This window comes from Lissotriton helveticus, chromosome 1_1 (assembly GCF_964261635.1).
Source record: "Lissotriton helveticus chromosome 1_1, aLisHel1.1, whole genome shotgun sequence".
NCBI lineage: Eukaryota > Metazoa > Chordata > Amphibia > Caudata > Salamandridae > Lissotriton > Lissotriton helveticus.
Window position 1 is genome coordinate 1324773262 of NC_136057.1, and position 24898 is coordinate 1324798159.

A 24898-nucleotide genomic window follows, 5' to 3' on the forward strand; every position below is an offset into this window, starting at 1 on the left:
TGAGAGAGGAACAGTGTGAGACAGAGTAGTGCATCGGAAAGAGTCAACATCTTTTTTCTTCTTCTACAGTAAGAGTAAAGAAATACTTATATAGATACATAACTATAAAGAAAGGGTATATGTATATGGAAGATAATATATAGAGATTTGACATTGTATAAACTCAGACTTTCAAATGTTGCTGTACTCAAAGCTAATTTATTTGTGCATTTGTATAACTATTTTTAAAAGGCAGGGGAAATGTGGGCTTGTAGCTTTACATGTAGGAGTAATCTGGCAGCAAAGTTCTGAATCCATTGTAGTCTTTTCATAGTTGATAAAGATGATCGGTGGTAGAGACCATTGACGTGTTCAAGTTTAGACAATGCAAGAGAGATAGTAGCCTGGACCTTATGTGGAAATCCCAGGTGGGGGAAGATGCGCAGCAGAGTTTTCATGGTAATGAAGCTTGATCTTGCTAATTTGTCCTCTTGGGCATTCATTGTTAACTTGGAGTCCATGGTAATTCAAAGGTTTCTTACTTTCTTAGATACTTTAGGAGGCATTACCAGATTGTCAGGCCAGGTACAGAGTGGGCCATAATTTGTCTAATCGCCACACATAAGTATTTCAGTTCTGGACGTATTCAATTTAAGTAGGCTCCATGCCATCCAATGATCAAACGACTCTGAGGCAACAGAATATTTTGGAGTTTCAAATGTCTTTGGGGCTTTCCAGTTTAAGGAGTATTTCCATGTCATCGGCATAGTTATAGCATGTGAGGTGAAATTCATTGATCATTGCCAGTAATGAATTCATGTAGCTGTTCAAAAGCATAGGTGAGCCCATAGAGCCTTGGGGGACCCTTGCTTTGTGAAGTACAGTTTGGACGAGACGGGGAGAGTATGTATGACATTTGTTCTGTTTTGGAGGTAGGATGTGATCCAATCGAGAGCAGTGCCCTCAATGCTGGCTTCATAAAGTGTTTAACCAAGTAGTGGTAAAGCCAATAGGTCTTGCCTTTTGGATGCCAATGCAGACCTACTGGCTTTGCCAATGTTTTTGCCAATCTTATGCAACATTGGCAAAAACTAATGAAAAAAGCGTGGTTAGGTGCACAAGCACATGCGTCATTACAAATGCTCACAAAACGCAATGGCGGTCCCGGGTGATGACATATACGCACATGCATTACTGTGCGTGTGCATGCATACGGAATTACGTGATTACCATTTAAAAATGTTTATTTATTGTTCCCAGATGGTGGCAGATGGCTATCTTTCAGCGGTAAATTAAAAAAATACTTTAAATGTATGCAAAAGCTCACTTTCAAAGGGAACTGCATGGCAGCAAGTTAGCGCTGCTTAGCCTTCCAAAAACTTCAACCATTTTTTTTTAAGGAAACCGCGACCGGAGTGGCAGAAGATCAAGGTGAAAGCAATGGGGAGTGGGTTGGGCAAATTCTAAAGCAAAAGAGCTGAGCAGTATTGGGAAAGCAACAGATGAGAAATAGAGGAGGACAAGGAGGATCAGGACAGAGCATCAAAGAGCTCATTAGTGGGTATATATATTTTAAGGGTAGAAGCAGCACAGGGGATAGATTACGAAAGCACATGCTCACCCTTAGGTTGCTGACAGAAAAATATATATTTTTTCCAGAATTTGAGCAGAAGGATAGATGTAATCCAAAAGGATGGTGAAGAAGCCATGTTCCAGCTGAGGGACAAACATAAGAAGAGGAAGGTAAGCCATTAAATAAGAAGCAAGCAGGTGGGATTTTCAAGAAAGCCAACCAATGGTAAGCAATAGGCTGGTCTAAATGCCACTGAAAGTATTGGGATTGTCCACAATAGTTCTTTGACAAAAGGCAGCTTAAAGATACAGGCGAGATCTAAAAACATATATTGTATTGTATTGGTATTTGTTTAGCTCTTTCTTACCACATGTGAAACCCAAAGTGCTTTCAGGTGGTCCATTTGCATTATTTATGTAATGCTTCCAAAACCTGGCAATATTTGAAGTCATTCAGTTTACAAATTAAATTCTTGAGCGCCCTTCGGAGAGCATGGTTCAAAGGGTGTTGTCTTTAGTTTGACCTATCTGTTACATGTTAGGTGATGTATGTGAGATATATGCTGAAGCAGCAGACTATGAACAGTTGCAAAGAAAGTAAAACATTGATAACTTATGTTACTCCCTTGTACAAGATCAACAACTTTATCTTATGAAACTTTCACAAAGTTCATTTGTTTTTTGAAAAAATAAATAAGCATATTTTCATATTGAAAACATTTTACACATCTCATTTTAAAGCAGTCACCAAACATACAGCGTAGTTTTGATTCTTCCACAGTGTCCCATGCTACCTCTATTGAGGCAGCAAAGTTGGTGCTCGTATAGTGCCAAGAGATTGGCCTAATTTATAGGACTCTTCAAATGAATTTGTAAGTATCCAAACATGAGGAAATTTGTGTTAATATTGATAAATACGATGTTGATGTACACCATGATATATGGACGTATAATAATGAACTTGAATCAATATTGGGTCAAATCCACTTGATATGACCTCCTTATCAGCCCTGAGTCGTACATATGTGGTCAGGCAGGCCCTGCAACTTAGACCTGAAGCAACTGATTGACAGATTACAGGTGGGATGACTAGTAACTCTTAGACAAACTCGTGAACAGAAAAAACCCAGATCGATCCCACAGATAGGCGTTGACACCTAGGAGACTGGCCCCAAAACAACACATTTGGCTGGAGGGGTGCTTATTCCCAACACACCATAAAATCAGATGCCACAGTAAGTTAAGAACACTCAGCCAATTAGGACACAGTCCTTGATGAGCAAAATCCATCATAGGGTTCCGGAGATACAGATTTTTAAAGATGTTGTCACTGTTGATTCCAACTACAAACAAGCATTAATCAATAAAAACTTTGCAAATTTAAAAAAAGTTTGAAACAGTTAGTTAACGCACTCTGGCCTGGCTTGGGTGACCAAATCCAACAGGGAGAAGGTCTAAGGGCCAGTAAGGATACTTTGCACACTTACCTGGCCACTAGAGTGTTTCCCAGTCCAGTTCCAGCCTTTACAGCATGACCACTATAGACTATATTGGAGGGATGTATGACATCACAACGCATGCTTTCACAACGCATGCCTTTACAACGCGGTTTTCACAATGCATGCCTTTACAACGGATAGTGCTTTGGGGCGCTGGATAGTGAATTGTTTAATTTACTATTCCAACTCCAGTCCCCGTGGATAGTAGGGAAGGTGTTGCATAGTATATTAAACCTATTCCCTATCCTAGAGCGCCCCCCAGTGCAATGCGTTGTAATGGTTTGCGTTGTAAAAGTTGCGTCGTAATGGCACTGCGTAGTAAAAGTTCGTTGTAAAGGTTGTCTCCCATATTGGAGTGATGCTGATGCTCTGGTTGCTGTGTGGTTGATGGGGGTGCTCTGTGATGATTCATCGGTCCACGGGTCATGTGAGGGCACCTTTGACCGCAGAGGTTGGAGTCCCACAAAGTCCTCTTCAAGGCAATAATAGGTCTGCTGTTGCTGGGCTCACGGTCTCCGAGCACAGCGGTTAGAGCATACTCTTTTAGTGGGAGCTAGTCTACCTCTTGGGTGTCCAATCTGGACTCTGATAGCACTCCCGGGCCCGGCTCACTCAGGTGCAGTTTTGGCCACAGAGAATCAGTCTCTTGGGGCTTCCAGCGGAATCGAGCAGTGAATCTTCTCCGGTGGCTAGCAACTTGCTGATTTGGGCTTCTTTAGCACTTTTGTCCCTAGAGCTGGTTTCAGCGGGCCAGACAACTAACCCTTGGAGTCACTGTTTCGGTCTGGGAAACAACTTTTCCCTGATCTGGGAGCCACAGGCACAGCCCTAACTTTGCTAGCTCAAAGGTGCAGCAAGTGCAGTCCAGAAGATGGTGCAGCCTCTCATTGTGCAGTTCAGGGGAAGCAGAGCAGTCCGTCTTCAGGCCTCTTTCCAAATCCAGCATGATCTAAAGTTCAGAGTGCTAGAGGTGCCATATTTAGCATGGGAAGGTGCCCTGAGGGACAATGCTGTCACTAGCCAATGGGCTAACAGATCCCCCCTACTAGGTGATACATTTCCAGTGATGTGTGGCATGTGGCAATCCCAGAGTGCAATATTCTTGCCACTCTCAAGATGTCTGAACCTTCCCTCGACTGTGAGGAACTAGGTAGCCCACCCTGGGGGGGGGGGGGTGGCTATCTGAGGGCTACACGCCCACAGGAAGACTGGTTTGGGGATATGTGTTACCTCTCTGGCCCTGTCTCCAGCTCGTCTACATGAACAAAGGGCAGGGGAGTGTTATCGCCATTTGCCCATCAAAGGCAGCATCCTCATTGAAGCTCACCTTTTGGGCTAACACCCTGAGTGGTTTCCTGCAAGGTTGAGGTGTCACCTCTCCCTGCAGTGGGCTGCTATTGTTGCAAAGTCAGGGAGTCATTTGCACCACTTCCCAATGTGGGCTGAAAGCTGTCTGTGGGCCAATGCTCATGTTAGGCCACTGGACCAGCTAGGACACAGAGTGGCAACTTTCTAAAAGTGACTTTACTTTAATTGTGACATTAAATGTGATCTGGGCACCAGGTCAGGTTTAATGCCATAATTAATTTGATACCTTACAGTACCCATTTAGGTAGTCCCATTGAGAAGTTAGTGAGGCTGGGGTGCCAGCCTGTAAACCTGTGTTAGCCAATAGGGCTACTAACTTTTCCACAGCAAATGACAACTGTTGGCGTTTTGCTGCTAAGAAACATAAAATCTACATGTCACACTTAATGATATACAGCTCCCTGCCTTAGGGCTGTCCAGGCCTTCCTTAGGGGAGACTTACATATAGCATTAAGAGAAGTGGTGGCTTCGCCATCAATAGTAATGGAAAAGTCAAACTGGCAGTGTGACAGCTGCCCTTCGAGTCTGCAGTGGCAGACTGGGAGCCATTTAGTACCTTGTCACACCCAGGGTGACACAAATAATGCTGCATCTCTGGTGGGTCCTCTGCCTTACATGCCCTTGGTAACCTGGGTAACATATACTAGACACTTGTAAGAAAGTCAGTATTGGTGATTGGCAATTCGATATACACTTTGTAATGGGTAAGAACACTGGCACTTATGTCTGGTTAGTATGCCTCAGTGCACTCTCAGAGTCGAAAAACCAGCAGCTAGCAGTCCAAATGGTGACAAAAAGAGGGGGAAACCTGTAAAAAGCCTGTTTCCTCACAGCTACCTAAATAGAGGATGGTTCATAGAAAAGATTGAGTATCTACTACAGTGTTTTAAGACATCTAAGGCCATCTCAGTGGTTTACCAAAACACCCTGTTTAAACTAAGCTCAAATCTTGGGGCAAAACAACGTGTTGGGGAATTTAAGATGTGATCTGCTACATTGACAGTTCCACCATCACAAAAGGAAATTTTAATGGTTCCTATCCATAAGAAAGTTGATAGAAGTATCAGAAATTATTATAGATTAATTGCCATTTGGATGCAAACAGCAACATCTTTGCCAAAGCACACCTGCTAGATTAGGAAGATTGAATAGACTCAAACCACTTAATACTTTGAGTTCAAGCTCCATTTGGGAGTGGTGCCTCCACAGCAGATAATGTTATGATGCTATATACTCTTAACACTGCTGCTCTACTAGTAAAAGAAAGGTGAAACTTGTATCGTAGTTTCATTGACTACAGTGCTTCATTCAAATAGCTGGATGGACCACTGCTCTGTAGTAAACTCACAAAATTGGGTATTTGTCCAGCATTATTAGAGTTTATTAGAACTTTGCGCACTGAATCCTGCATCATGGTCCAGACTAACATAACAGGTACCCTCACTCAGAAAATAATGACATCTAATGGTCTCCAGTGACCAGTAGGGTTGCATGCTTGCACACCGCAAATTTACTTTGTAAGTGACAGAATTTGCAGAGCTTTTGGCCAATTGCCACTGCTTCCCTCTTGTCTAGGACAATGCACCACTTCCATGCTGGCCTATGTGGACGGTTTGATTGTGTTAGATCATTGGCTTGAAGAGATTACTCCACTCCCTCACACATTACAATTGTACCAACAAACAGTGAATTTCCTTCTGCAAAGCATGCACATAACATCGAATGTAATGTTTTTTGGCCTACCTGACAGCTAAAAACATCTTAGGGGCATTCAGAAAGTTGACCAAGGAATGCATTCATCCATTGGCTTTGTGGTTTATAACTCAAATTTTTTGTTTTTCTATTTGCTGCCATTATTGGTTTTAGGCTGTCCAGCTCGAGTTTGTCCCTCCCGTTGCCCAACCCTTATTTATTGTATTCTCCCACAAACTCACTTTCTGTAAATAGGCCTCTAAAGCTTGTTCTTATCTTGTCATAATTGCTGTGCATTCAAAGACAGTGGTCAACTGTCAGGCAGTGTCTTCCAGGAAACATGCCGCCTTATTTATGAAGCGTGTCTCATCGCTGGGGGAAAATAGATATGCAACACTTTTCAGTGCGCCATCCTTGCGACATCATGGATGCGCCGTAATTACACTACGGAGCTCCATGCCGCAAGGATTTACAGTTACGCCAGTAATCCCAAAGTATTCTTAGGCGTAAAAATGGTGCATTACTGGAGTGTGTCGGAAAAGAGATGCAACTCCAGCAATGTGTCATATCACATGGGGCAAGCACTGACACCTTAGAAGTGGAGCAGTGAAATATCATAGATTTTACTGAGCCACTTCTACAAGGCTTTTCTGCGTTGGAACGCCCACCCTGCATACATTATACCTGACGCAGGTATAATGTAGCGCAGGAGTTTACAAAGTGACGCATCTGCCCAGTTGCGTCATTTTGTAAATATTGCGGAGAGTGGCACATTTTTAACGCCCCACGTGTAGGGACAGGATGCACACTTTTCCTTCAAATTCACCAGAACTTTTTCAATGTTTGCTGTCTGTGCGTGCAGACTGGTGCAGTGCAATGCCCAAAAAGCACTCTGGAATGAAACATCTTTGTTATGGGGCAACATCTCGCCCCAACCAGTCGCACTTTTGCGATATTGTGCCATCCTAGGCAACATCTTTATAAACGTACTCCTTTATAAACGTACTCCTTCTTATTTCAATGTTTATCCTTCTTCTTTTACTCATTATTCTTATTCTTAACATTGCTGAAATTCCACACGCGAAGTGAACATGCTATTTCCCAAGTTTCTTGTGTTCTCACTGTGTCCATCCGGACCTCTGAGAAAGACCACGACTAAGGCATATTTCATTCAGGGCAGCGTTTATTTTCTAAAAACCCAATGCATTTCGTGCTTAAAAGCACTTCTTCAGGGGTCACTACAATCAATAGAGAACAACCAGTCATTAATACATTAACATTTGCTGCACACATATTTTGCTTTATACTGAAGTCTTTCAATATTTTATAACCAAATAGTTTTTTACTGTTATTAAAACGTAAACCATATCCCTCCCTTCTGCCCAACCAACAACAGCTTCCTTCTTGCGCTCAAAACATACCAATATCTCGACCCTCTCTCCCTCCTGATCCTGTGCCTCTCATCCCCTTTTTTGCCGGTACAAGACACATTCGCCTCTACTTTCTACAATTTCAGTGCAGTGTATTTAGGCTTAACATTGCTCCTCTTCCCCTCCGTTAACAAAAACTTTTTCTAAACACACCTCAATCACTGCATAGCTTCACCTTCCACCTCTAATCTAACCCTCCCACACCTTCCCTTGTACATATCCTTGTTGTTAGAGGAGCAATGTTAAGCCTAAATACACTGCACTGAAATTGTAGAAAGTAGAGGCGAATGTGTCTTGTACCGGCAAAAAAAGGGGATGGGAGCGTGTCTGGATGCAGCGTTTGACCCAGGGGCGGCTCCTCTGTGTGAGCAGAGAAGCGTCGCCCCACTTAAAAATCCCTAGAGATGAAAAGTAAAATGGCAATTAATTACCATTTTATTTTTCATTCCCCTTCCCGAGCCAAGCATCAGGATGGGGATGGGACTGCTGCTAAGTGACAGCGCAGGAAGGTGGGTGGGGCTGGTATGGCACTGTTTAAAGTGTGCATGTCTTTTTGGCTGGCCGTCTTGTGAAGTAGTGTGGCTCACTGGTTAGAGGCGGCAGACCCGAGAGCAGAGGACGGCCCGGGACCAGGGTTCGATTCCCGGCGCGGCAGGTTTCTGGACCAGGGTCAGCGGACTCGATAATTCTCTCGCCTCGGTGCCCACTCTGATCAGCGATCACACTCGGCAACTCTGGGCATTAGCTTGCCTCATCTTCACTAACGGCCCCACCAGACCGCCGGGGATGCCTGGTCTCACCCTGGAGATACCCATTAAGGGACCATCTCTCAGGGAAGCCAGGAAGGGTTTCGCAGTGGTCGAAGCGCCTTGGGACCCTACGGGTAAGTAGTGCGCTATATAAATGCCTATACATTTACATTTACATTGTGACGGCCAGCCACACATGCACACTTTAAACAGCTCTTACCCAGCTATCTTAAGACAGCTAGGTTACAGCAAGCCAAAGCCTCCAGGGCACTGTAGAGTGTCGAGTGAGGCCGCTCCCACCAATCCTAGGGCTGCTCTCATGCTGGTGAGAGCAGCCTTAGGATTGGGAAAGGGAGTTGCTGCATCCGGTTCGTATGTTGAAATAAAAGGTCCGGAGTGAGGACGTCGGCGAGTTCAGGTATGTTTTTTTTTAATGTATACATATATTATTTTAAGCGCACGCGCCCGCCTCCCCTCCCTGTAGATGCCAGCCGTCACTGGTTTGACCGGCGGCTCCCCCCTTGGACCTTTGGGCTCCCTCTGGGGCTGATGTTGCCTCTGTGGTGTCACCTCCTGGTTCGTCTTCACAAGCAGATATGGAGATGATCGTTGTGTTTTCTCTGTGTCCCGCTGTCGATTTAAAAGGGCTCTCTGACTCAGACAAAAGAAGCTGTTCCTATTTGGCCAGCCAATGAAGGAGACATTTCCGGTTCTCTCGTTTCCACTAGCCTGACGTTGGATGTCTTTTTTTTTCGCCTTGATCGTGGAAGCCCTGACAAATTAAAGGGAACTTGTTTGGCTCTAGTACAGGAGAGTCGGGGTACAAGACCCAGGAAAATCCTTCAGGTGGTATGTCACAGTCCGCCTCCACTACCTGACGACCCGACAGCATCACTGGACTCTATGCCACTCTATTCCACTCTGCACCACTGTACTCTACGCCAGTCTACTCTGCACCAGTGCACTCTACCTCACTCTACTCTGTGCCACTGCACTCTGTGCACCTCAACTGCACCACTGCACACTACGCCAATGCACTCCACTTCACTCTACTATACACCACTGCATTCAATGACAGTATACTCTGCAACACTGCACTCTCTACCTCTCTACTTAATGCCACTCTACGCCACTGAATTCTGTATCACTAACCTCTATGCTGCTGTACTCTGCATCACTCCACTCTACACCACTGCACTTTACAGCAATCCACTCTATGCCACTCTAATCTACTCTGCACTCCACACACTCCACTCTATACCACATCACTCTAAGCACCTTCACTCTACTCTGAAACAATCTACTCTATGCCACTGCAGTCTACGCCACTCTATTCCACGCCAAACCATGCCACTATAACCCCCTGCATTATACGCAACTGCACTCTACACCAATGCACTCTACACCACTTTACTCAAAACCAATACACTCTAAGCCACTGCACGCTATGTCAATCCATTCTGCACCACTGCACTGTACACCACTATACTCTACTCTATGCCATTGCACTCTACACCACTCTACTCTACAGCACTGCATTCTCCGCCACTGAACTGTCTGCCACTATACTCAGCACCACTCTACTCATTTGCACACTCTAGACCATTGCACTCTATCTCACTTTACTCTGCACCACAGTATGCCACAGCATTTTATGCCACTCTACTCTACATCACTGCACTCCTTGACACTCTACACTACAGCACTGCAGTCTCTGCCACTGAACCTTATGCCACTCATCTCTGCATCACTTCACTCTATGCCTCTGCACTCTACTCTGCACCACTCTACACCACTCTATACCACTCTTCGCCAATGCACTCTATGTTACTCTAATCAACTGGGCACCACTGCACTCTATGCCACTCTCTCTCTATGCCTCTCTACTCTGCACCACTCTATGCCAGTGCACTCTACTCCAATCTATAATGCACCACTGCACTCTACATCACTCTAGTTTAGGCCACTCCACTCTGCACTACTCCACTCTACAACATTGCACTCTATGCCAATGCACTCTGCATCACTACCCTATAACACTCCACTCTACCTGCACCACTCAACTTTACGCCACTTCAATCTATGCCAAAGCACTTTAAGTCACACTACTTCACCCTGCACCCTCCATTCTATTCCATGTGACTTTTGGGGCATAGGACCAAGGTTTCCCAAGTTCCAAGTAGGCACTCAATTTGCACCACCAGTGGCACTGGTGCGGCTGGGTGAAGCGTGTAGGGGACCAATGGTAGCCAATAGGGCTATGGGGGCCTTCGGTCAGGGACTGCTTACGAGCAGGCCACTTGGCTGTGGAAGCAATGCACCTGGGGTAGAGAACAGCACTGCATGGGCCAACATTCAGCACAGGGGTTCCACCACCAGAGGCACAGGGGTGGTCGGGTGAAGTGTGCCAAGGTGGCGGGGGCCCCGTGGATTTCAATAAGAATCTTGGATTCGGTAAAGCTGTTGCAGGCTCGGGCAGGGAGGCTTCCTGGAAGCGACCATTGGCTGGAGAGGTAAGTTGGGATCTAGGGGGATGCCTGGGAACTGTTGGTTGAGCCACCCAAGGCCGTGGGGCATCGGCAAAATGCCCTTAAGGAATCGCAAATTACCACCAACTTCTAGTTGGTGGTAAGTTGCGAATTCCTTGAAAAATGCAAATTTTTGCATTTTTCAAAGTGCCATGTGACGCACATACATGCCCTTAGGACATGTATGTGCACCACATGTTGCACCCATGCATATTTCAGGGGTGCAATAGGGTGTCCTTTGGACACCACTGCACCCTTGAAATTATTCTCAATTTGCGATTAGCAAATTGCGAATCGCAAATTGAGAATAACTTCCCATTCATTCCTATGGGCATCCTGGCCCATAGAAATTAATAGGAAAGTATTCCTTAATTGCAATTTGCAATTTGCTAATCGCAATTAAGGAATATTAAGAAATTGCAAAAAAATGCGATTTTGTACATACATACCCATTGCCGATTCTCAAATAGCGATTTCTTAAAAATCGCTATTTGGGAATCGCAAATGGGTATCTTGATACATATGGCCCATAGTCTTGAAGAGGGTTGTAGGGAAGGTTCTCTGGGGGGTTGCTGGACACGCTGGCGTTTTGCTCTAGTCAGGTCGGAGTCAGGACAGGCCGGTAGGGCTGGAGTCAAAGCAGTAGGTGTCCACTTCTTCCTGAGTCAGCACGGCTTTGCAGCCATTCTTCTTTCTTCCTCGAATCTGAGGAGGCAAGGTTCAGGGTCGTCCCTATATACTAAATTTAACAGCATTAAAAGGGGTGTGCAGTTTGAGACAAATGGGTCCCTTCCATTGGGTGGGTACAGTGCTTAATTTGTAAAATAATAAGTGCCAGGGCCCTGCACCACCCATTGCCCCATCATTGCTACCAATGACGGTACCAAAACAACTATTCACCATCTCTCTCGCCTGCAAGTGCGACAGTTCAGATTATTCCAGGTCCCCAAAGCTAAAGGAATGGCTGGGAAGGCAGGTATTGATTTTTTTAATGTATATTGTATTCATAAACAACCGTTGTTCTACTTATCTATAAATTAGATGAGCAGCGTCACAATGTGGCAGAGTGTCATAAGAGTGGTGATGACAATTAAGTGCAGGTGCCGAGCACCGGAAACCAATGGCTCCAATTAAGCACTTGGTGGATACACCCCTAATATGCCACCGTCCAGTGGGAGGGATCATGAGCCTTTTCCTAGTCGGCTGAATCCCCTCATCTTCACGATGAAGGAGACTGAGATGTGTGCTGCACCTTGCCTCCTGCACCTGAGAGGTGAGGTTGCCAAAGGTGGGCACACCTCTCCTCCTAGCTTGGTTTGCCTGCTGATTCTCCTGCCCAAAGTGGGGGGACAGAACCGGTGGGAGCCAGGTGTGGGGGGCAGCAAAAGGCATGGACAGCTGACAAAGGTGGTAGGCCTTTCAAGCTTCCCCTTCATGGATCCAGCCCATCCTGGAGGAGGAGACCTGACACCTCTCCCTAGGATCGGCTTTGTTTCTGGACCCAGAGAGTGGAGGCCCTCTCTACCAAGGGGTCCATAAACCTGTCTGGGTTGGAATATGGTTCAATGGGGGGATAGTGGAGGGAGATCTCGAGATATGGTTTGTGGTTTCAGCAGTGGGTTATTGTCATCAGGTGGACTACTGCCAGTTGCATGGCCTCTAGGGCAGAGCTTCAGCGTTTGCTGTAACCGCCATTGGTGTGTTGCTGTTGTCTAATCTGGACATCATGGACCCGATTCACCAAAAATTGTTTGTATGTATGACTTACTATTGACAAATGTATTTATTTATTTAAGGTTTTTAGTACTACAACCCACATGAGATATCTTTAGAGCGCTATATATCAGATCACATTGTACAGGAATAAATAAGAATGCATCAAGTTGATAAATACATGAACTTAGCAAATGATCTGAGATGAAGATGTAAAGGCCATCTGAAGAATCAGAATATGGTCCTCGGGAGGTGGCTGGTGCTAGGCATCTGGTCAGCAGGCCTGCCCACTTCACAGGCTGTCAGATGGCCAGCAGCCAGGAGGCTAGCCACAAGGCTTGGCAGAAAATATGAGTCTTTAAAAGTGTCCTGGATCTCAGAAAGTCATTTCCAGTCCCAGATGTGATGAGAATGAGTTCCATAAGGATGATCTATGGGTATGAACAGATTTACTTTGCATATACGTCTGATTTACTCCCGAGTTTCCTGGAGTAACTCACACCTACTCGTGGAAGAAAATGCATGTGGAATGTTTTGATGGTTCACCCAGGCGTGTGCCTGCTCCTAGATGTGAAATCGTATTGAATATTGTTTTGATTGAAAGCAAGTGTGGGGGATCCCTGCCAGCGCCCCAAGTGCATTCTGGGTGGGGACAGAGAGAGATTCAATGCGGATTTAGAGAAATCAGGGGCAGACAAAACCCTCCAGGCACTTTAAATCTACCCACTTCCCATGCTGGCGCCACTGAGCCTGCATCTCTGTCTTTGTCTCCATTGAGTCTCCATCTCTCTCTCTTTGTAGTTCTGCCTAGTCTCCATCTCTGTCTTTGTCTCCATTGAGTCTCCATCTCTCTCTCTTTGTAGTTCTGCCTAGTCTCCATCTCTGTCTTTGTCTCCATTGAGTCTCCACCTCTCTCTCTTTGTAGTTCGGCCCAGTCTCCAGCTCTGTCTCTGTATCCATTGAGTCTCCAGCTCTCTCTCTTTGTAGATCTGCTCAGTCTCCATCTCTCTCTCTTTGTAGTTCTGCTCAGTCTCCAGCCTTGTCTCTGTATCCATTGAGTCTTCAGCTCTCTCTCTTTGTAGTTCTGCCTAGTCTCCAGCTCTGTCTCTGTATCCATTGAGTCTCCATCTCTCTCTCTTTGTAGTTCTGCTCAGTCTCCAGCCTTGTCTCTGTATCCATTGAGTCTTCAGCTCTCTCTCTTTGTAGTTCTGCCTAGTCTCCAGCTCTGTCTCTGTATCCATTGAGTCTCCAGCTCTCTCTCTTTGTAGATCTGCTCAGTCTCCATCTCTCTCTCTTTGTAGTTCTGCTCAGTCTCCAGCCCTGTCTCTGTATCCATTGAGTCTTCAGCTCTCTCTCTTTGTAGATCTGCTCAGTCTCCATCTCTCTCTCTTTGTAGTTCTGCTCAGTCTCCAGCCCTGTCTCTGTATCCATTGAGTCTTCAGCTCTCTCTCTTTGTAGATCTGCTCAGTCTCCATCTCTCTCTCTTTGTAGATCTGCTCAGTCTCCATCTCTCTCTCTTTGTAGTTCTGCCTAGTCTCCAGCCTTGTCTCTGTATCCATTGAGTCTTCAGCTCCCTCTCTCTTTCTAGTTCTGCCTAGTCTCCAGCTCTGTCTCTGTATCCATTGAGTCTCCAGCTCTCTCTCTTTGTAGATCTGCTCAGTCTCCATCTCTCTCTCTTTGTAGTTCTGCTCAGTCTCCAGCTCTGTCTCTGTATCCATTGAGTCTCCATCTCTCTCTCTTTGTAGATCTGCTCAGTCTCCATCTCTCTCTCTTTGTAGTTCTGCCTAGTCTCCAGCTCTGTCTCTGTATCCATTGAGTCTCCAGCTCTCTCTCTTTGTAGATCTGCTCAGTCTCCATATCTCTCTCTTTGTAGTTCTGCTCAGTCTCCAGCTCTGTCTCTGTATCCATTGAGTCTTCAGCTCTCTCTCTTTGTAGATCTGCTCAGTCTCCATCTCTCTCTCTCTTTGTAGTTCTGCTCAGTCTCCAGCTCTGTCTCTGTATCCATTGAGTCTTCAGCTCTCTCTCTGTGTAGATCTGCTCAGTCTCCATCTCTCTCTCTTTGTAGTTCTGCTCAGTCTCCAGCTCTGTCTCTGTATCCATTGAGTCTTCAGCTCTCTCTCTTTGTAGATCTGCTCAGTCTCCATCTCTCTCTCTTTGTAGTTCTGCTCAGTCTCCAGCTCGGTCTCTGTATCCATTGAGTCTTCAGTTCTCTCTCTTTGTAGATCTGCTCAGTCTCCATCTCTCTCTCTTTGTAGATCTGCTCAGTCTCCATCTCTCTCTCTTTGTAGTTCTGCTCAGTCTCCAGCTCTGTCTCTGTATCCATTGAGTCTTCAGTTCTCTCTCTTTGTAGATCTGCTCAGTCTCCATCTCTCTCTCTTTGTAGTTCTGCCTAGTCTCCAGCCTTGTCTCTGTATCCATTGAGTCTTCAGCTCTCTCTCTTTGTAGATCTGCTCAGTCTCCATCTCTCTCTCTTTGTAGTTCTGCTCAGTCTCCAGCTCTGTCTCTGTATCCATTGAGTCTTCAGCGCTCTCTCTTTGTAGATCTGCTCAGTCTCCATCTCTCTCTCTTTGTAGTTCTGCTCAGTCTCCAGCTCTGTCTCTGTATCCATTGAGTCTTCAGCTCTCTCTCTTTGTAGATCTGCTCAGTCTCCATATCTCTCTCTTTGTAGTTCTGCTCAGTCTCCAGCCCTGTCTCTGTATCCATTGAGTCTTCAGCTCTCTCTCTTTGTAGATCTGCTCAGTCTCCATCTCTCTCTCTTTGTAGTTCTGCTCAGTCTCCAGCCCTGTCTCTGTATCCATTGAGTCTTCAGCTCTCTCTCTTTGTAGATCTGCTCAGTCTCCATCTCTCTCTCTTTGTAGTTCTGCTCAGTCTCCAGCCCTGTCTCTGTATCCATTGAGTCTTCAGCTCTCTCTCTTTGTAGATCTGCTCAGTCTCCATCTCTCTCTCTTTGTAGTTCTGCTCAGTCTCCATCCCTGTCTCTGTATCCATTGAGTCTTCAGCTCTCTCTCTTTGTAGATCTGCTCAGTCTCCATCTCTCTCTCTTTGTAGTTCTGCTCAGTCTCCAGCCTTGTCTCTGTATCCATTGAGTCTTCAGCTCTCTCTCTTTGTAGTTCTGCTCAGTCTCCAGCCCTGTCTCTGTATCCATTGAGTCTTCAGCTCTCTCTCTTTGTAGATCTGCTCAGTCTCCATCTCTCTCTCTTTGTAGTTCTGCTCAGTCTCCAGCCCTGTCTCTGTATCCATTGAGTCTTCAGCTCTCTCTCTTTGTAGATCTGCTCAGTCTCCATCTCTCTCTCTTTGTAGTTCTGCTCAGTCTCCAGCCCTGTCTCTGTATATATTGAGTCTTCAGCTCTCTCTCTTTGTAGATCTGCTCAGTCTCCATCTCTCTCTCTTTGTAGTTCTGCTCAGTCTCCAGCCCTGTCTCTGTATCCATTGAGTCTTCAGCTCTCTCTCTTTGTAGATCTGCTCAGTCTCCATCTCTCTCTCTTTGTAGTTCTGCTCAGTCTCCAGCCCTGTCTCTGTATCCATTGAGTCTTCAGCTCTCTCTCTTTGTAGATCTGCTCAGTCTCCATCTCTCTCTCTTTGTAGTTCTGCTCAGTCTCCAGCCTTGTCTCTGTATCCATTGAGTCTTCAGCGCTCTCTCTTTGTAGATCTGCTCAGTCTCCATCTCTCTCTCTTTGTAGTTCTGCTCAGTCTCCAGCCTTGTCTTTGTATCCATTGAGTCTTCAGCGCTCTCTCTTTGTAGATCTGCTCAGTCTCCATCTCTCTCTCTTTGTAGTTCTGCTCAGTCTCCAGCCTTGTCTCTGTATCCATTGAGTCTTCAGCTCTCTCTCTTTGTAGATCTGCTCAGTCTCCATCTCTCTCTCTTTGTAGTTTTGCTCAGTCTCCAGCCTTGTCTCTGTATCCATTGAGTCTTCAGCTCTCTCTCTTTGTAGATCTGCTCAGTCTCCATCTCTCTCTCTTTGTAGTTCTGCTCAGTCTCCAGCCTTGTCTCTGTATCCATTGAGTCTTCAGCGCTCTCTCTTTGTAGATCTGCTCAGTCTCCATCTCTCTCTCTTTGTAGTTCTGCTCAGTCTCCAGCCTTGTCTCTGTATCCATTGAGTCTTCAGCTCTCTCTCTTTGTAGATCTGCTCAGTCTCCATCTCTCTCTCTTTGTAGTTCTGCTCAGTCTCCAGCCCTGTCTCTGTATCCATTGAGTCTTCAGCTCTCTCTCTTTGTAGATCTGCTCAGTCTCCAGCCCTGTCTCTGTATCCATTGAGTCTTCAGCTCTCTCTCTTTGTAGATCTGCTCAGTCTCCATCTCTCTCTCTTTGTAGTTCTGCTCAGTCTCCAGCCTTGTCTCTGTATCCATTGAGTCTCCAGCTCTCTCTTTGTAGCTCTGCCCAGTCTCCAGCTCTGACTTGTCTTCACTGAGTCTCCACTCTCCAGCACTGTCTTTGTCTCTGCTAAGTCCCCAGCTCTGTCTGATTCTCCAGCGATGTCTATGCTCTTACAATGAAGGTACATATTTGGGGTACGTGTAACTTTAGTATAATGCACAGATTAATTCAAACTTTAAAAGAAACAAGAGGGCTGCTTGTTTTAACCACCAAACTCGCACCCCTCTTTGAAATACCAGCATTTATAGAAGGTGGAAAACTACTGCCTGAGAACCCCCTCTTTTCAGGTTACAACCCTGAAAAGTTATTTGTTGCAAGGTTGTAAGGTTGTGCTCACAGGGCCGACTGAGTAGCGCTGCAGGCCTTTACATATGAAATGCAGGCCGACGAATCCCTAACTGCACGATGCTTCTTTTGAACTTCAAGGAGATGCATTTCTTTTCTAAGGAGACCGGTGCCTCTAGGAGATGAATCCATATCTGTTGGTTACTCTGTCTAACTTCTGGGAGGAGATACTCTCCGAACCCTCGGAGGTGAATCCCTATTTTAGGCGAACTGGTAAACTTCTTGGAGAAGTATACCTTTCTAAACCACCGACCGAAAGATGATTCCTTTCCTTCGAGACCATCTCCAAACCCCTGGGGGCGGGGGGATCCCTTTCTAAACGCAACCCTCGACACCACCGCCCCTGACGTAGCCTTCCTCACCGAGACCTGGATGAACGCCTCCTCAGCCCCAGACATCGCCATCGCCATCCCGGAGGGCTACAAGATCACCCGGAGGGACCGCACCGCCAACAAGACCGGAGGAGGCATCGCCATCATCCACAGAGACACCATCCGCATCACGACCAACACCGACGACACCCTAACCACCGCTGAACACCTGCACTTCCAGATCCACACCAACCCGAACACCACCCTCAGAGGCACCCTGATCTACCGACCCCCGGGACCACGCACACGATTCAGCGAGGACATCGCCGACTTCGTCAGCCCGCATGCCCTCCCCTCCGCCGACTACATCCTCCTGGGGGACCTCAACTTCCACCTGGAGAACAACAGCGACCGCAACACCATCAGCCTGCTCGACAACCTCGCCAACCTCGGACTCAAGCAGCTGGTGTCCACCCCCACCCACCTCGCCGGACACACACTCGACGCCGTCTTCTCATCCAGCAAAGACGTCACCTTCAGCCACGCAACAGGACTCCACTGGACGGACCACAGCTGCGTCCACTTCACCTTCCGAAAAACGACGATCCACCACCACCAGCAACAGGTTGCCCGAAGAAGCTGGAACAAGATCACAGCCGACCAACTCACCGCCTCCCTGAGCCAGCGCCCTCCCGCCAGCTCAGCGAACCCCAGCCAGGCCGCCGACAACCTCACGAAGTGGATCAACAAATGCGCGGACGAACTCGCCCCTCTGAGAACACCACCCAGCAGACCCTGCAGCAGAAAAACACCATGGTTCACCGACGAACTCAAGAGCTCCAAGAAGAACTGTCGAGTCCTCGAGAAAGTCTGGCGAAGGGAACCAACCACGGACAACATGACCACCCTGAAGCTCGCCACCCGGAAACACCACCAACTGATCCGCGCCACCAAGAAAAATACATACAAGGAGCGACTGGACAACAACGCACACAATTGCAAGGAGCTCTTCAACATCGTGAAAGAGCTCTCCAACCCCAATGCCGGAAACAATGACATCACCCCGTCGCAAAACCTCTGCAACTCCCTCGCGGCCTACTTCCACAACAAGATCACGGACATTCACAACAGCTTCAACAACCAACCTACGCAAGCCACAACCGCAACAACGCCACCCACCACGACCCTCCGCACCTGGACCCCGATCAGCACCGAAGACACCATCCGCACCATGAACTCCATCCACTCCGGATCTCCGACTGACCCCTGCCCTCACCACGTCTTCAACAAGGCCGACGCTGTCATCGCACCCCACCTGCGGGACATCATCAACACCTCCTTCGACACCGCCACCTTCCCTGAGAACTGGAAACACGCCGAACTCAGCGCTCTTCTCAAGAAACCCACAGCAGACCCCACCGACCTCAAGAACTACCGTCCCATCTCGCTCCTCCCGTTCCCGGCCAAAGTCATCGAGAAGACCGTCAACAAACAGCTGGCCGCCTTCCTCGAGACGAATGGATCCCTCGACCCCTCACAGTCGGGCTTCCGAGCGAACCACAGCACCGAGACCGCCCTCATCGCTGCCACCGATGACCTTCGAACTCTGATGGACAACGGAGAAACAGCGGCCCTCATCCTCCTGGACCTCTCCGCGGCTTTCGACACTGTCTGCCACCGCACCCTAGTACAGCGCCTCGGCAACATCGGAATCCAGGACAAGGCTCTGGAATGGATCACCTCCTTCCTCGACGGAAGAACACAGAGAGTCCGCCTACCACCGTACAAGTCAGAGGCCACCAAAGTCATCTGCGGCGTCCCTCAAGGATCCTCACTGAGCCCCACCCTCTTCAACGTCTACATGAGCCCCCTCGCGGCCATCGCACGCCAACACAACCTCAACATAATCTCCTACGCCGACGACACCCAGCTGATCCTCTCCCTGACCAACGACCCCGCCGCCGCCAGAGCCAACCTGCACGAAGGGATGAGAGATGTAGCCGAATGGATGACGACCAGCCGCCTGAAACTGAACTCGGACAAGACGGAAGTCCTCATCCTGGGCTCCTCGCCCTCCGCCTGGGACGACTCCTGGTGGCCCCCCGCCCTGGGCACCGCACCCAAACCGACGGACCACGCACGCAACCTGGGCTTCATCCTGGACTCCTCCCTCTCCATGACCAGACAAGTAAACGCCGTCTCCTCATCTTGCTTCAACATCCTGCGCATGCTACGCAAGATCTTCCGATGGATCCCCACCGAGACGCGGCAGACGGTCACCCAGGCCCTCGTCACCAGCCGTCTGGACTACGGCAACGCCCTCTACGCCGGAACCACCGCCAAGCTCCAGAAGAGACTCCAGCGGATCCAGAACGCCTCGGCCAGACTCATCCTCGACATCCCCCGACGCAGCCACATCTCCGGACACCTGAGAGATCTGCACTGGCTCCCGGTCAACAAGAGAATCACCTTCCGTCTCCTCACCCACGCGCACAAAGCCCTACACGACCAAGGCCCGAGCTACCTCAACAACCGGATCAACTTCTACACTCCCAAGCGCCTCCTCAGATCAACCAACCACGCCCTCGCCGCCGTGCCCCGCATCCGAAGAGCGACAACAGGAGGAAGATCCTTCTCCTACCTGGCCGCCAAGACCTGGAACTCACTCCCGACCAACCTGCGCCTGACCCAGGACCACCTCTCCTTCAGGAAGAAGCTCAAGACCTGGCTGTTCGAGCAGTAGCGGCACCCCCCCCCCCCCCCCCCCCCCCAGCGCCTTGAGACCCTACGGGTGAGTAGTGCGCTCTATAAATGACCTGATTGATTGATTGATTGATTGATTGAACCCAGTGCACATCTGGAAGATGAATCCCTTTCTATAGGAGGCGATCCTCCCTATGCCTCTGGGCAATTCATGCTGTTCTGGAAGAGGCCCCTTACGCGGTCAGAAGATGAATCTTTTTCCTTTCTGCAGAATGGCAGAACCGAGAGAGCAACCCCCAGTTCTCGCGACCGTAGAAGTGAGTGAAATAAACATTCTTCGCATAAGACGGACTAGGGTTGTAGCAATGGGCTGGGGTGTAGTGGTGTTAGGGGGAGGGGTTCCCTGGCACATAAGGCCTCCAGTGAGGCTTCTCATTCACGGCTTTCTCACATAGAACAATCAGGGACTTTGTTGGCGCACCCTCCCCTCTCCTTCCACCCCCCGCCCGCCGCAGGATGTAACATTGGATCCTCAGTGCTGAACGCTCTTGTTATTCCAAATGACCAGGCGCCCCCCACCCTTCCTGCCACAGCCTCCTTCATTTGCGTAAATGCTAATTCCTAATGGCATAACTGCAACCAGACCCCCTCTCCGCACGGGCCAAAACGCGCACGGTGGGTGCCCCACCCACGTCAGCCCCCACCTTTCTCCCGTTGGTTGACATGGAAAATACCCCCTCCAGGTCTCAGTCAGCGACACGGAGCTGTAAACTATCAGTTCTAGTTTTCTTGAGGTCAGGAAGTGCCCTCTTGCCCACATACCCCCCATCTTTATGTTCTCTCTTTGGCACAGAGACGGACGTTGATAGCCCCCTCGCGTGCTCATACGTCTTATGAGGTCAGAGGTCCACATTGTGCAAGGATCACGAGTCTTACCTCTGGGGTGGTCCTTATGTGCTCCTTTGTGGTCACGTGACGTCTGAGCACAGCGCTGCGGGTCTGCACGGGGGCTATGAAGCCATACACGAATTACCCCACACTAGGCCACGCGCCCATGACGCACCATTTATTTTATGGGACACTATCCGGGATTTCAGATGGTGGCGCACCTGCGTCCTAGGGGCTTGCAGGAGCCTATATTATACAGCCTTTCGCTCCTATTGAATTGACAACAGGCGCTTCCTGAACCATTTAAGGAAAAAATGAACAAACAATTTGAAACATTTTTAAGTGCTTGAAAAGCCTTTGGTGCTGCACATGGGGCCAGCTAAAGAATATAGGCATTGACAAAGTCGATAGGTCTGGATTAATCTGTTATTGGATAGGGACATTTTAAGGGTTTTAGGGGCCCCTGTTTGGAAAAGCTTGGACTTTATAATTCAATTTCAGCTCTTTCATGCCCTCTTTGGCCAGGTCACCGACACTGCATGGGCAAACTGGCCCAAATTCTAAATGTGTTTCCATCTAATATTCAGGGATAGTGATGTGTGTTTTCAATATTGTAATATAGGGGTAGGTCACTAATATTATTGCAAATAATCTCTGTGACCTGTTGCCATTTCTCATATGTGAGGTCCAGTTTTGATCTAAATTGAACTTTTTATATGGATGTTGCATGGTGCTGAAAAACAAACAACATTTGTCTGCACAATGTCGGTAATAGACTGCCACATATCGCTTGTATTAGAAATAAATTAAAGGAAAATGGTATTTAAAACAATCTATCTTTGCGAATCATTCAAGGTCATGAGGGCAGGACTGTGTGGAGAACAGCACTGGCTCTATCAGAGGGCCCTGCTGATAGGTTGGGGCCCTAGGTCAGAGCCTACTTTGCCCATGCTTTAAAACGTCTCTGATCACACATGATTAGAGTGCGACACGTGAGTGGGTGTGGGAGGAGCTGACAGATGCAAAATAGTTTCTCATGCAGTTCAGTGGAGTTGAAAGCAGTTCTTAATTTGAGCCAGTGGTTTCCAGTGCTCAGCACTGGCACATAACCATCGACACCAGCCTTTGCATGGGCACCAATTAAGGACACGTTCATTTATGGCAGTGGGAGATTAAGTGATTTGCCCAGAATCACAGGATGTTGAGCCAACGCTGAGACTCTAACCAGTTTCCCCAGCGCCAAAGTCGTCAGGTCTTGCCATTATGCCACATCCTCCTCCCACTTTCATGGCTGGTAGTTGGTTCTGTTTTAGGTGGCTCTAACAGGAGAAAAGAGATTGTGTAAGCTGCCTCCTGAGAAGAGCCCCAGCATTTACTTTTATTAATTAACCACTGGGTGGAAGGATACATTCAAATAGCCAATTGCATTAGGTGAGAGCTAAATACTCCATTGGACTTAGATAAGCTCTGGTTGGTAAAGTCTCAAGCAAGGGCTGAAAGAGATGGTCGAAGAAAGCCAATGTTTGAAAGGGGCCGAACTAAAGGCCAACCCAGACTTTAAAAAAATGATGCAGTAGATACAGAAAGAAGTCAATCAATTCACTTAGGTAAGTGTGACCCATAGTGCAGCATCTTAAGGTGTGACTGCCTCCCCTAAGGGACAAAGTCACCTGTCGCTCCTTGTGGTTATGTGAACTGCTTATAATGCTATTGGTGCCACATGCCCATGCATTATTTAAAAGAGCATGAAGTCACCAAAAATTATTTTACTCACTGTGTAGTTATGGTTCAGACGTACTTTCCATTGAAAAGGCATTTTTTATTACCTACAATGTTTGATCTTGTATACAGACTTCTAAGACATTTGGCAAATCAGTACCGTAGATAGTTGAGGTCCGACTTGCCAATCTGCATGGAGAGTTTGCAGCGGAAACAGGTAAAGGGATGAAATTAATTCCCATAGAAAGTTTTGCTCGCGCCTACAAGCCAAACGGGTAAACAGATTTGCATCAGACTTCTCATGAATGTAGAACTTTACTCATAAAATGTGCTTTTGTTTGTTGGGTATAAGTCTGTTGAGTATATTTCGAGGTATTAGCAGTGCTAAATTTTAGTCGGTGGTTTCCGGTGCTCCGCACTGACACTGAATTGTCAACACCGGCACTAAATACAGCTGCCACCTTGTGGCGCTGTTTGTGCAATTAATAGTTGAGAAGAACAGCAGTTTTTAGTAATTCAAAATACATTAAGACAAGTAATACCAAGAGCCATTGAAATTATGTGGCAGGAGAGGCCTAAATCATGCTGCACTGTTGAATGCATTATGTTGCATGAAAAGGCTAATTATGCGGCATAACGCTGCATGCTTTGTAGTAATCATATTTCATTATTTTGTCATTTTTAGGTCAAGCCTATAGCAGCAAACATGCGATGCAGTAGGAAAACGACCTCTTGCAGCTGACCAGGACTTTTCACAAGCTCGTGCTTGTGGCATTTTTTCCACCAATATTTCGATTGGTGTTTGCGTGGTTCTTCCTTAAAAGACATCATAAATTACATAAATTACATAAAAGACAGCACGCAAGTGGGTAACGGCGGGTGCATGCCCTGCCTTTCCCAGCCAATGTAACCGCCCACGGCCTAAGGCTTGGGGTTACGCGCACAGGCCACATCTGTTTTCAATTATCGTGCCCAGACGCGTGCGAGATAATGGAAAACAGATGGGCCGCTCGCTCTACCAAGTGCGCGCTCACCACTCGCGGGCTTTCTTTATCCGTTGCCGCCATCCCCACCCCGACCCCTTTGCTTGTTAATCAAGCCCAGGGCTTGCTCTCGAAATAGCAGGTTTTCAGGAACAAGCTAAAACTCACGGCACACTATATTCAAGGCATTTAAGGCATTTTCATTAAATATGTTTTGAGATTCCGTTTATCTTGTTGGTGGCTTTGTAAACACACGCCTCAAGATTTATCCAGTATGGGAAGATAAACAGTTCACCTGCAGCCTCGTTCTTCATGCAAAAAGTGTCCTGGAGCACAAGCCTCTGTTTTTTTTCAAGCATGGGAATTTAGTCAGCTCTTGCATGGGAAAATGCTTTCGAGCCTTTGTGCCAAACTATTTGAACATCTGAGTTTAAGCTAAATTATTTGCTCACATAGCATCAGGACCCATTCACCGATTATCAGAAGAAAACTACATACCTCCTGATCAGACCCCCTCTCAAATCAGACTGAACATACATTAGGGGTGAGGTGCATGTTTTAAGTCAGCGAACCCCTCCAACCTACAATGCAATTGCCATTTTGGGGGAACGAGGGAGACTCTCTCCTATTCCATTTGTGGGGTCAGTCTACTCCCCCATTTTACAGCTCGGTGCCACATCCCTTGTATTTCAGGATTAGCGTTGCACCCTTTGTTTTTGGACATCAACTCAGAGCCCCTCTCCTATTTACTTTTCCCCTTCCATTACCCTTACCCGTGGCCTCGCACCCCTGGAGAGCAATTTTCGGCATCGGTGCTGGGCCCGGGCCGGGCCGTGGTGACTGGCCCTGGTCCGATGGGACTGAAGAAGGGGGGTGGTACGGCAGGGTCCCCGCTCCTGCCTCTCAGAACAATAAAGCCAGAGTAAAACCGTCTATAGCCGCCACCGAACATCCAGTACTGCGCAGGCGCGATTCAGCTGCTCCATGGTCTGTGAAGACTACACCTCCCATGGCTCCCTGTACTTGCCTGCACTGAAGTAGCGA